The sequence below is a fragment of the Podarcis cretensis genome, assembly GCF_951804945.1.
Source record: "Podarcis cretensis genome assembly, chromosome: 3".
Taxonomy (NCBI): domain Eukaryota; kingdom Metazoa; phylum Chordata; class Lepidosauria; order Squamata; family Lacertidae; genus Podarcis; species Podarcis cretensis.
Genome location: NC_137172.1, coordinates 57,350,118 through 57,355,427, shown reverse-complemented (window position 1 = coordinate 57,355,427; position 5,310 = coordinate 57,350,118). Strand labels below are relative to the sequence as shown.

The 5,310-nt window shown below is 42.2% G+C and overlaps 1 long non-coding RNA gene across 2 annotated transcripts; it reads right to left on the bottom strand.

Annotated features, from left to right (window-relative positions):
- Positions 1-1,117: 1,117 nt before the first annotated feature.
- Positions 1,118-4,501, bottom strand: LOC307213588. Of its 2 annotated transcripts, none has more exons than XR_013837593.1 (3): positions 4,427-4,501; positions 1,623-1,665; positions 1,118-1,240 (listed from the first exon to the last, which is right to left on the bottom strand). It is a non-coding gene; the product is annotated as an uncharacterized lncRNA (long non-coding RNA). The 2 variants fall into 2 exon arrangements; XR_013837594.1 differs by having other exon boundaries at positions 1,164-1,225.
- Positions 4,502-5,310: the final 809 nt, after the last annotated feature.

The following is a 5,310-nucleotide window of genomic DNA, read 5'->3' as shown; positions in this document are numbered from 1 at the left end:
CTCATAATGCTTCTACACATCCAGATAAGTGACAAATAATGTAATCCTGCAGTCTGCTATGCCTGGTTAAGCCTACTGAGTTCATTGGGACTAAGTGAGTAACTGAGTCCGGGGCTGCAGCCAAATCCTTTATCAAAGGGGAAACTGACACAGCTTCTGTAAGCCAGTAAGGCCTTTTAAAGTAGAGTTTGCCAAATGCAAAATTCCAAGAAAACAGCTGTCCCAGAGCTGCAGTCTCTGGAAAAAGAAGAGAAGCTACTATGTCCAATCAGGAGCCATAATATTTTGAAATAAAGAACAGTCCTACAAAAATAGAGGCTGTGATGGGTCCGTAAATTCCTTTTGGAATGTGTGGGTATCATTCACACGTGCATGCAATAACATATTCTTGCACAACATAAGGTCAGCAGGCAGCTGATGATACTCTGGAGCGATGAGAGGCAGTTCTGCAGTAGGCCACAGCCAGCATTGTCAATGACAGGGAAGGATATTCTGTGTGGATAAGACTGAGAGGTTTCCAATTCATGCTTCTTTTCCCATTACATCCACTGCTGCAACAGGAATAATTAGAAAAGGGATAAGTAGAACACTGACCCTGCTCTAACCCAGAAGAGACAGACTTCTTGAGCCAGTCTCTCCAAACCTGTTGCCCTCCAGATGCTGTTGGACTACAACTCCCATAATTCCCTGACCATTGGCCAAGATGAAAGGAGGTGATGGGAGAGTCTAAAACATCTAAAGGACACCCAGCTGGTCTAAATGCACAGCTTGGTGTTGACCTCCACATGGAGTTATTTCTGGACCCTGCTACTTCAGACTTAACAGGTGGAGAAGCCCCATGCTCTCTACAAACATCCCTGCATGGAGAAAACAAGAATATTAGAAATAGGATTTTTGAAAGTAGCTCTCAACCCTGCTTCTGTTTCATACAAAGGGGGTCCAAGAAGACCTAAACCACACAGTAGAATTGTTCCTTAAAATGAGTGTGCCTTTTTTTTACCAGAATGAAGCAGCTCCAAGTGTTAAGCAACAGAAAGCTAAAATGTCTTCGGTATTGCTAAAGTATAACTCTTAAAAGTTATCTCCTTAAAAATAGAATTTTAATGACTTCATTCAACCTCTTTCATTTCCCAAGCTGTTTAATTAAAGTGACTCGGGTGGTAAGCCCTCCAGGTACAGAAATGAAGATTTTGAAACAATGATTGCCGCAGCCTGTTTTGAACCCCTGCAAAAGAGAAGCCTACAAATAGAAACAAACAAATAAATCACACAACAGCGTTACCGGGTATCCAGAGGAGGGAGGGCAGGCGAAAACTGCATTTATTCAATGAACATGTCACCCACAGCCTAAAAATAATTGTGTGGAACAGGCTCCAGGAAGCCTGCAGGTTGTGTGGCACTGGAGAGGAGATAAACTCTAAATAGAAAGACAGGGGTAACAGTCTAGGAGAGGTTTTCTTTTCTTCAGAAAGGAAAATTAAGGGTGATAAAAATCTTCCATTCCCCCCCCCCCGGCATATTGCTGCAAAAATGTGGAGAACTGAATTTAAGGCTGGACAAATGAGAAACTGGGAGAAAGGAAGTTGGCAAATCCTTTGATTCCTAGGTGGGTGAGAACTTACCAGACCAAAGTTCTTTCTTGGAGATCAATGGGTTTCCACAGCTCTGGAAAAATAATAATAATATAATAATAATAATAATATCTTTATTGTCATTGCCCCCTCTCAGGGACAACGAAATGAAATGTTTCGTTTTGCCCCTTGTTCCATAGGAACAAGCATAGGTGCATAGTCTTATACTAGGTCAGGCAATTGGTCCACATAGCTCAGAATTGTTTCCCCTGATGGACAGTGGCTCTCCAGGGTTTCAAAGAGGTTTCTTTCCCATATCTACCTGGAGATGCTGGGCATTGACCCTGGGACCTTCTGCATGCAAAGCAGATGTTGTGTCATGAGTTACTGCCGTTCCTCCAGTAGCAACACCAAGTGTTAAACAGCTCTCTTTTTGAGGCTCTGGAGTTCCTCCCTGGGCAAGAAGGTATCAAACTCCCTTCTGTTGCAGTATTCAACTTTTCCACTTTGACACTGAAGGGAGCCCTTTCCCCTCCCCCACTTCAATTTGCTATTCCAGTTTTGGCTCGCAACAAAAAGTTGAGTTCTAGCTGTCTGGCCACACTGAAAGAGACACAGCATGTTCCCTCAAGTGCTGCAGATCTGTCCACTGGGTAGAGAGTTAAGTCAAGAAATAGTGGTATAATTTTAGTGAATCTGGTTAAGTTTTAATTTTGTTCCACAGGGGGAGATGAGTTATCCGTTTAGTGATGAATGTTGCTCAATGAAATTACAAAGTGGGGTAGAGGGAGAAAGACTGTGGCAGCTGCAACCATTCCAGAAGGTAGCCATTACTATTGCCAACATCTATAAAGTGTGAATGCCTATCACCAGAGTTTCAAGGTAGAAGTCCATATTGGTTACCAGTGCAACATAATGAGGATGTCTCAGCTTGCGTTAAAAAGCACAGAAGAACTATTTGCTAGAGGTCTGCAGGGTTCTAAATCTCATAAGGAGCCTTCAGAAGTAGAGGAGTTTTCCTGCTTCAGACTTTTACACTCCAACTCTGGGGGAGAGAATGGCAATAATGGTGCAGGCAGGGGTATGGAGCTCAGCTTGTTAAACCATACTTGGGTATTGCTTTTACATGCAACATCATTTTGCGCTCTCTCGGCTCTCAGCTGGAAGAACATCACCTTCACCAAGCTTTGACAGGATCTCTTCCTTCAAACCTGAGAGAGAACCCCAGCTACCAAGAAATCATCTCCTGTCAATAGCTCCCATTACTGAATCATCAATCAATTACCCTTGGACTCTTAATGAGTCATCAGCCTGAAAGAAGAAACCAATTTAGGCACAATCCACTGTGAAATTTTCCTGCTCTTTGGAGTGAATGGGAATATCTTTTTTATATATATGTGGTATATTGTGCCCTTTCACACCAATTAAAAATTGTGTCATTTTTTTTGTCACTTTGATCTGGCTTATGTGGAAATATTGTGTTACTAAATGTGGGAACTGTCAAGAGGGAAAGTAATAAAGAAAGTTGGAAATTTTCTTATGTTCTTCTTAGTTTCTATATAGAGATTTCAGTCTACGCTTTACCCAGAAAAATAACACATGCAAGAAAATGTGACATATTATGATTTTCTTCCTCTGTTATGCAAGTCAGGCACAAACAAGACGAGGATCAGGCACTATTATGATTTGGTGTGGTGTTGACTGAAAGTTTCCATCTGGATCATGCACTCACATTATAGAGGATTTGTGTTCCGTGGTGAAGAAACCTGCAACCCTCCAAATGTTGGTGGACTATAGTTTGCACCATCTCTGATCATTGGCCACACTGGTTGAGGCTCCTTGGAGGTGAAGGGCAGCAACATCTGGAGGACCAGAGGTTAGCCACCCCGACATGCAAGTATGTCATCTCACTCTACATTTCAGGGATAATGCCAAGGTGGCCACCTACACATCACTCAAGAACAGCAAATGCATCCTCACATGAGAGGACAAAACAGTGCACAGATCTGCATGCAATTTGCATGTGCTTATTTTCAGCTATAGATGCACATTCAGAAATTGTTACAATAATTTAAACAGAAATCAAGACAACTCACCCTCTGGGAAAAGGCCCAAGGGTCCTGCTGGCCTACTTAGGGTTCTGTCCAACTGTTAACAGTTGGTGGGTGACTTCAGGGCCCCTGCTCTCCCTTCTTATAGTTATTTATGTTTAATTTGGAACTGGACTGGACCAGGAGGGGCTGGTAAGGATTGGTGGCACCACAGCCCTGACCTCCCAGCAGCGGAGTCACTACCATATACTAGAGGGTGTGAGGCAGCAGGCAGATTCAGCGGCATGGGTGCTTTGGCAGAGGCAATCCAATACTCCTGCTGATACGCCCACACAGCACCAGCTTCACTGCTGCCTCACCTTCTCCCTCCCAGTAAGTTGCAGTGACTCCACTGCCCGAAGGTCATGTGTACAGCTCCTCACTTACTACTCCTGGACTTGACTGGACTGCCCTTCAAATAAAAGAAAATTTGAAACAGAGGACTGGCTTTTGTCTGTAAAGGAGACACACCTTCCCTCAGGATATAAGAATAAACAAAAGAGAGGCAACATTAATTAAGGATGCTGTCTGTTGTGACAAGTATTTGCAGTGGACATAACAGAGGTAAGAATAAGTCTTATCTATTGTCCAGCATATGGACAAGAAGTTCTTTGTAATATATAACTAAAAGAAGGAGACGTGTTTGTTGCTGTCCATGCTGGCATTCACAGTAAGACAGCATCTGTAAATGGCTAAGCACTTCTTTTTATTCATCTAGCTCCTCAACCATCTCAGCCTATGGAAACAGATTCTTGGTTAGATTACCAGTAATACTGTCAGGACTGGTGGTCTCATCCTGAAGGAATTAGAACTAAAAAATGGATCTTGGCTTGTGCATGGCTTTATCTATTAGGGAAAGAAAAGCACTCTGTAAGTCAAAACCTCATTTAGTAAATATGATTGGCTATGTTTATCAATAATTACAGACAGGTTGATAAGGACTGGGACTTCAATGTATACGCTGGGCCTCACCTTGAGTGCTTTACTTTCTGAGTTTCTTATAAAGGACTGTGTGCTACTAAAAGATTCTATCTTCAGTCTTAAAATCACTCAGACATTTCTTATCCACTGAGAAAAACAACAATGGTTATGTCCTCTATGTGGCCTTGATAGAACATAGAAAGTATTCACATCTTGTTTTGAACTGCCACTTCTCCCCCCCCCTTAGTGTCACTTCCCATTCACTCTGCCATTGTTAAAAATTACCACTCCCCTCCCCCTCTTACTTTTCCTCCATCCCTGGTCTACTCAAACGTCTGCTGTTGTTAAAAACTGCCACTGTGGTGAAGCACTACAAATACTCCAATGGGGACTGTGTAATGATAGCCGTCTTCTGATCTGAAAAGTATATTAGGCTTTGATCCTATACACTCTTACTTTGAGAGTAATAACCATTCAGTTCAGATGAGCTGCTGCTTACTTCTGAGTAGACATGTATAGGATTGTGCTGTTATCAAATTCCCAAGCCTTTTAATATTTCTATTCACAGAATTTTTGCCCAGAAATTTCAAATCACTACAGAAAAACATCCCCTGCTCTCAGGTTTACAAACTAAAACTACATGACAGAAATGGAAAGTGGTTTAGAAGGAATGAGGAAATAAGCAAACTTGAGTTCAGGTTCTTCTTTACAATTTGTAGTTATTATGC